Source organism: Phyllobates terribilis, unplaced genomic scaffold (genome assembly GCF_046119375.1).
Source record: "Phyllobates terribilis strain yellow unplaced genomic scaffold, ASM4611937v1 Scaffold_1__5_contigs__length_1240528914, whole genome shotgun sequence".
Classification (NCBI taxonomy): domain Eukaryota; kingdom Metazoa; phylum Chordata; class Amphibia; order Anura; family Dendrobatidae; genus Phyllobates; species Phyllobates terribilis.
In genome coordinates, this window is record NW_027362761.1 from 424,598,042 (window position 1) to 424,606,680 (window position 8,639).

Consider the following 8,639-nt stretch of genomic DNA (forward strand, 5'->3'; position numbering starts at 1 on the left):
CATCTGCCTTTTGAGACACATTGCCGTTCCCCACCGTTTTCTTCTGCCCGTGGCTGCTCAAATATTTGGGCATAACTACACACAATCTCAAGGTTGCAGCAACTACAGTATATACCTATAGAATTACAGTAAAGCAATAAACCCTGTCTATATGCCTCTTAGTACAAAAGTATCCCTCCTCCCTCCTCCAACAGCTATCCCTACATTGAATGCACGTAACAGCGGCTTTACAACAGAAATGACAGCATGTAGCCCTTAACCCCTTCGCAACCTTGGGTTTTGTCGTTTTTGCTTTTTAGTTTTTTGCTCCCCTTGTTCCCAGAGCCATAGCGTCTTTATTTTTTGGACAATATGGCCGTGTGAGGGCTTATTTTTTGCGGGACAAGTTGTACTTTTCAACGCCATTACTAGTTTTACCATATCATGTACGGGAAAACAATTCCAAGTGCGGTAAAATTGCAAAAAATGTGCAATACCACAGTTGTTTTTTATTTATTTTTGTTACCACGTTCACTGAATGCTAAAACTGACTTGTCATTCTTATTCTCCAGGTCATTATGAGTTCGTAGACACCAAACATGTATAGGTTATTTTATATTTAAGTGGTGAAAAAAATCCCAAAATTTGGTAAAAAAAACTAAAAAAAAATAGCGCCATATTCCGAGACCTGTAGCGTCTCCATTTTTCGGGATCTGGGGCTGGGTGAGGGCTTATTTTTTGCGCGCCGGGCTGACGTTTTTATTGATAACATTTTGGGGTAGATCCGATGTTTTGATCGCCTGTTATTGCATTTTATTGCAATTTTGCAGCGACCAAAAAACGTAATTCTGGCGTTAAGAATTTTTTTCTCGTTACACCGTTTACCGATCGGATTAATTCTTTTTTTATATGTGTATGTGTTTTTTTTTTTTTATTTTGAATGGGGGGAAAGGGGGGTGATTTAAACTTTTATATTTTTTTTATTTTTTTTATATTTTTAAAAACATTTTTTTTTTTCACTTACTACATGCTTCAATAGTCTCCATAGGAGACTAGAAGCAGCAGTTGTCTGATCGTCTCTGCTACATACAGGGGATCAGCAGATCCCCTGCATATAGCAGATATGGTCCTGTGCTATGAGCGCCGACCACTATGTGGCGCTCATAGCGACGAGATCATGACAACCACAGGCGTCTGCTGCAGACCCTGGGTTGTCATGCACGCCCATCGGTGACCCGCGATCACGTGACAGGGTCGCCGGTGGGCGGGGCTTATGACGCGCAACCCGGAAGCGCGCGTTAAATGACGCTGTCGGAGATTGACAGCGGCATTTAACATGTTAACAGCCGCGGGTGGATCGCGATTCCACCCGCGGCTGTTGCGGGCACGTGTCAGCTGTAAGAATCAGCTGACATGTGCTTGGTTCAGTGAGGGCTCAGCGCAGCAGGCCTCACTGAACCGGGGGTACGCAAATGTGCGTACTAATACGGCAAGGGTTGGAAAGGGGTTAAAGGGACTATTGTTTTAATGGTGCAGCACTATTATACAAGTAATGCAATAGCAGCAATAAATAAACACTGCCTATGTGTCTGCTCTAATCTAAATTCTCCCTCCTAGATCAGCTCTCCCTGAACTGCTTCCAGAGGACAGTGTGATGAGCTTGTGTCACTGGGTCACCGATGACACGATGCGGCCGACGAATCACAGTAATGCCATTACCGTGTATGGCAGGTAATCTCTGCATTTATTTATTTAATATATAATTTTTATTGGTATTTTCATAAAACAAAAGAACAAACCAGATTAAAGTGATAATCAGATACCCGTACGCAGACTGGGTATATAATGACATTGCTCCATAGGATTGACTGGTAATATTAAGAATACAAGAATTAAGAACCATATAACTTTATAGCTTACATCAACTAAGCTGACTTAAAATCTAGTTGATATTCTATCTTATTGAAGCCATCGTGATGAAGTAATTCTTCTATACTCATACTATAAACCCTTACCAAATGATTTCTCTACTACTCTTTCTTCCCCTTCTTTAATTTAAGCGTAGTGGTCCCAGGCTATTTCTAAGATCTTCCAGAATGTACCAAGCTGTAGAAGTAAAGGGTTCCACCATTTTCTTTTTTTCATTTAGTGAGCAACAGTTCACAATAAACTGCTTCCATTTCGGAAGAAATTTGCCAACTTGCGTTTCCTTATTACTAACGGCGTATTGTTGCTCCACTCCCATAAAATGTTTCATTTGAGCTGTCAATTCTGCTATGGGGGGAGTGTTGGGGTCTAGCCAATATAAGCAGGGTGTGGAGCAATTTGGGTGTGCCCCCTATCTTCCCACCAGGGTTCTCTGTGTTACTCCAGAAGTGTAACAAGGCTAGATAAGGAGAGAGAATATATCCTGGACCCCAAATGGTGTTAATCATATCTGATACCTATCCTCAATATGATACTGATGCAGAACATGACCAAAGTCCATGTATAAGGTCTGAACATGGAAGGTGGCATTTAAATCATGCAGTTAGCCAATTTGATAGTGGATCTTTTTTAGGTATGTTAGTAATCTCTGCATGTTTATAGGCTGTCTAAAAGCTGCAAAACTTTTCAGGGCGGAGACTCGAGCATGGCGCTCCCGCATCCGCGATACTCAATCAAGTAACGAGCGTACCCGAGCACCCCGATGCTCAATCGAGTATCGAGCAATGGCAAGAACGCTTACTCATCACTAGTACTAAGTAAAAAAGAAAAAAAAAACTAAAAAAAAAATTGTAAAAATATTTTTACAAAAAATCACAAAATAAATAAAAAAAATATTTTTTTATACCAATAAATAGGTATATTTATGTAAAACCAAAAATAAACAAAAAAAAGTACACATAATTAGTATTGCTGAACCCAGAATGACCTGATCTATAAAATTGTCATACTAGTTTTTCAGTGAACACCGTAAAAAAATAAAATAAAATTAAAAAAAACTATGCTTTTTCTTCATACTGCCAAATAATAAGTGGAATAAAACATGCTTGAAAAGTCAAATATAAATAAAAGTGGTATCCATGAAAACATCATCTTGTTCTGCAAAAAACAAACCAAAATAAACCTGCATCAGCAGAGAAATAAAAAAGTTATAGCTCTCAGAATATAGCAATGCAAAAACAATTCTTTATTCTATAAAATAGTTTTTATTGTGTAAAAGCGGCAAAATATAAAAAAAATTATATAAATGTGGTATCACTGTAATCACAGTGACCTGAAGAATAAAGCTGTCTTATCATTTTTACCACATGGTGAACGCCATAAAAGAAAACGCAAAAAATACAATTCCTTAATTGCTGATTTTTGTTCATTCTGCCTCCCAAAAATCAGAATAGAAAGCAATTTAAAATGATGTGCTCAGAAAACTGGTGGTACAAGCAGTTTTCATTGTTAAATACTACTTCATGTGAAACTGATATGTGTAATAGAAAAGTGGATCTTTGTGCATCAATTTTGGGAGAGTGGGGACTTGGCTATGTATGCTATATGTGAGCGGGGGGACTAGGCTATATGTGGGGGAGGGGTGACTCTGCAATATAGGCTATATGTGGGGGAGTGAGGACTAGGCTATATAGGCTATATCTGGGGGAGGCGGTACTAAGCTATATAGGCTATATGTGGTGGAGGAGGGCCTGGGCTATATAGGCTATATGTGGATGAGGGGGACTAGGCTATATAAGTTATATGTGGGGGAGAGGAACTAGGCTATATAGGCTATATGTGAGGGAGGAGGGACAAGGCTATAAAGGCTATATGTGGGGGAGGGGGACTAGGCTATATGTGGGGGGAGAGGGACTAGGCTATAAAGGCTATATGTGGGGGAGCGGAAACTAGGCTATATGTGGGGGAGGGGGGATTAGACTATATAGGCTATATGTGGGAGAGTGGGGGCTAGGATATATAGGCTATATGTGAGAGAGGGGAACTAGGCTATATATACTATATGTGGGGAGGGGGGACTAGGCTATATAGGCTATGTGTGAGGGGGGAGGGACTAGGCTATAAAGGCTATATGTGGGGGATGGGGACTAGGCTATATAGGCTATATGTGGGGGAGAGGAAACGAGGCTATATGTGGGGGGAGGGGTGATTAGATTATATAGGCTATATGTGGGAGAGTGGGGACTAGGATATATAGGCTATATGTGAAAGAGGGGGACTAGGCTATATAATGTATACTATATGTGGGGGAGGAGGGACTAGGCTATATAGGCAAATGTGGGGGAGAGCGACTTTTTAAAAGAGAGCAAAGGGGGCACAGGCGAGCGCAGACAAGTAATTAAACATAATTTAATCCACAAAAGTGGTGTAAGTACAATAGAATTTTAAGCCAGTCACTGATTGTATTTAATTTTTTGTGGTGGTGCGTGTAGGCTGAAAAATGCGCCAAATTCATTAAGGCCACATGTACACATTGAGTATTCGGTGAGTTTTTTACCTCAGTATATGTAAGCCAAAACCAGGTGTGGGTGAAAAATACAGAAGTGGTGACGTGTTTCTATTATGCTTTTTCTATGACTGTTCTACATCTGGTTTTGGCTTACAAATACTGAGGTAAAAAAATCACCAAATACTCAACATGGCCTAAGAAGTTTTACCCACTGTATTGTATCTCACGTACATGAGGCTGGTTTAGGAACAGGTAAAATGTCTATGTAGAGTAGCAGCAGGGTGGGCCCCGTGGAATAAATTCCTCCTGTGGGCCCTAGGTGCACTAGTCCGGCTCTGACTGCACAATACCATTTCTCCTGTCCTGTATATTGACTATAATTTTCAGTATCTGCATTATTCTGTATATAAACACTGCACAGTACCACTTTTCCTGTCCTGTATACTGGGTGTAATTCTCAGTATTTCTATTCCATATACACTGCTCAAAAAAATAAAGGGAACACTTAAACAACAGAATATAACTCCAAGTAAATCAAACTTCTGTGAAATCAAACTGTCCACTTAGGAAGCAACACTGATTGTCAATCAATTTCACATGCTGTTGTGCAAATGGAATAGACAATAGATGGAAATTATTGGCAATTATCAAGACCCACTCAATAAAGGAGTGGTTCTGCAGGTGGGGACCACAGACCACATCTCAGTATCAATGCTTTCTGGCTGATTCGTGGTAGCATGAGACGGACTCTACAACCCACAGAAGTTGCTCAGGTAGTGCAGCTCATCCAGATCCAGTGTCCAGAGGCTGGAGGTGCTACCAGGAGACCGGCCAGTACACCAGGAGACGTGGAGGGGGCCATAGGAGGGCAACAACCCAGCAACAGGACCGCTACCTCCGCCTTTGTGCAAGAAGGAACAGGAGGAGCACTGCCAGAGCCCTCCAAAATGACCTCCAGCAGGCCATAAATGTGCAGGTTCATGGTTAGAAACCGACTCCATGAGGGTGGTATGAGGGCCCGACGTCCACAGATGGGGGTTGTGCTCACAGCCCAACACCGTGCAGGACGCTTGGCATTTGCCACAGAACACCAGGATTGGCAAAGTCGTCACTGGCGCCCTGTGCTCTTCACAGATGAAAGCAGGTTCACACTGAACACATGTGACAAACGTGACAGAGTCTGGAGACGCCGTGGAGAGCGATCCTCTGCCTGCAACATCCTTCAGCATGACCGGTTTGGCAGTGGGTCAGTAATGGTGTGGGGTGGCATTTCTTTGGAGGGCCGCACAGCCCTCCATGTGCTCGCCAGAGGTAGCCTGACTGCCATTAGGTACCGAGATGAGATCCTCAGACCCCTTGTGAGACCATACGCTGGTGCGGTTGGCCCTGGGTTCTTCCTAATGCAGGGCAATGCCAGACCTCATGTGGCTGGAGTGTGTCAGCAGTTCCTGCAAGATGAAGGCGTTGAAGCTATGGACTTGCCCGCCCGTTCCCCAGACCTGAATCCGATTGAGCACATCTGGGACATCATATCTCACTCCATCCACCAATGCCACGTTGCACCACAGACTGTCCAGGAGTTGGCGGATGCTTTAATCCAGGTCTGGGAGGAGATCCGACAGGAGACCATCCACAACCTCATCAGGAGCATGCCCAGGCATTGTAGGGAGGTCATACAGGCACGTGGAGGCCACACACAATACTGAGCCTCATTTTGACTAGTTTTAAGGACATTACATCAAAGTTGAATCAGCCTGTAGTGTGTTTTTCCACTTTAATTTTGAGGGTCACTCCAAATCTAGGCATCCATTGGTTAATAAATTTGATTTCCATTGATGATTTTTGTGTTATTTGAGTGTTCCCTTTATTTTTTGAGCAGTGTATATACATTACTACAAAAGGAGGTCTACAATGTTGATGTAGGGAGTAGAGAACCAGAGTATATGTCTAGCTTACTCACAAGACAAAGGTGCATAGTATGGTTGAAAAAAGACACATATCAATAAAATTCAACCAAGGGATGGGAAAGGATAAAGGGAATGGGGCAAATGTTAAAAAGGGTTGTACACTGCTATGATTTGATGACCTCTCCTTAGTATAGGTCATCATATTCTTAAAGATGGGTGCCCAACATTCGGCACTCCCACCAATTAGCTGTTAGCAGGTTCTTCACAAGTACACAGTGTATTGAGACGGATGTCGGACCCTCACTGATCTGATATTGATGACCTATCCTAAGGATAGGTTATCAATATCATAGTTTGCAACACCCTCTGTGGATGAGGAAAGACCTGATACGTTTGAACCAGATCCACAAATGTGGTAAATTGGCCCTGAAATATGTTTTAATTGTAATGAATCTGTTATTTAGATATGTAGAAAATAGTAGTGGCCAAGTAATGATATTGGCTGCATTAAAGGGAGCCTATCAGGAGCTTTAAGGTCACCAAACTAGGACAATACAAGGCAAGTCAAATACTCAACTTTCGAGAGTGTGTCCCACAATTACAACTTATTATCTATCCACAGTGCTTGGCTATCTACAGGAGGCACATAATACAATGCCTCTTCATTTAAATGGGGACTTGGGACCCCTGCTGTTGTGCCTTTTTCACAGGTACCATATATTTTGGCGTATAAGATGACCTGGTGTATAAGACGACCCCCCTACTTTCCTGTTAAAATATAGAGTTTAGGATATATTCACCGTATAAGACTACCCCTTTTCCAACGCATACCAAACACCGGTAAAAATTTAAAAAAAAACAGATTTGAATTTAACATGGTCCTTTTTTAATTTAAATTCTTATGACATGCAGGTATATAGCAGGAAAACTGTCACTCATAAACATAAGGCATACAACAACAACATTACTATCATCCATTTTCATCAGCGGCATACACCGGTACCCGACAATTTACAACAGAAAGAATAGAGCTTCACACATAGATTAGATATAGTTACATAGTTACATAGTTTATAAGGCCGAAAAGACAAGCGTCCATCCAGTTCAGCCTATTTCTTGTGCACTGCAGCTATTCCGCAGCGTTGATCCAGGGGAAGGCAACAAAAAAACATGAGGTATAGGCCAATTTACATCACTGAGGAAAAATTCACTTCCCGACACCAATCTGGCAGTAAGATTAAATCCCTGGATTAATTAACTAAGCATAAGATGTAATTTTATTGTTCTCAAGAAAGGCGTCCAGGCCTCTCTTGAACTCTTTAAGTGAGTTGGACATCACCACTTCCTCTCCCAGAGAGTTCCAGAGTCTCACGGCTCTGACCGTAAAGAATCCCCTTCTATGCTGGTGCAGGAACCTCCTTTCCTCCAGACGCATAGTGTGCTCCCTCGTCTTTGTCACCATCCTTGGTATAAACAGGTCATGGGAGAGATCTCTGTACTGCCCCCTGATGTATTTATACATGTTTATGAGGTCTCCCCTAAGCCTTCTCTTTTCCAATGTAAATAGGCCTAATTTTGACAACCTCTCTGGGTATTCTAGTCCCTCCATTCCCTTTATTACCTTAGTCGCCCTCCTTTGTACCCTCTCTAGCTCCAATATGTCTTTCCTGAGCACCGGAGCCCAGAACTGTGCACAATATTCTAAGTGCGGCCTTACCAGCGCTTTATACAGAGGAAGAACAATGTTCTCATCATATGCCCCTATTCCTCTTCTGATGCATGCCATGACTCTATTTGCCTTCGCAGCTGCTGCCTGACACTGGGCACTCCAATTTAATTTGCTGTTAACCAAGACGCCCAGGTCCTTCTCCATGTCAGATTTCCCCAACGGTTTCCCATTTAATATGTATGGGTGACTGCTGTTTTTCTTTCCCATGTGCATGACCTTACATTTATCGGCATTGAACCCCATTTGCCATTTTTTGACCCAACTCCCCAATTTATCTAAATCCTCCTGTAGCTGTGCCCTGTCCTCATCTGTATTAACTACTTTACAAAGTTTAGTATCATCTGCAAATATTGCTATTTTACTATGCAACCCTTCCACTAGATCATTAATAAATATATTAAATAATATAGGGCCCAAGACAGACCCTTGAGGCACCCCGCTAGTAACCCTGACACACCCTGAGCTTACTCCATTGATAACCACCCTCTGCTTTCTATCACTCAGCCAGCTATTTACCCACTTGCACACATTATCCCCCAGACCAAGCATTCTCATTTTATATACCAACCTTTTGTGTGGCACGGTATCA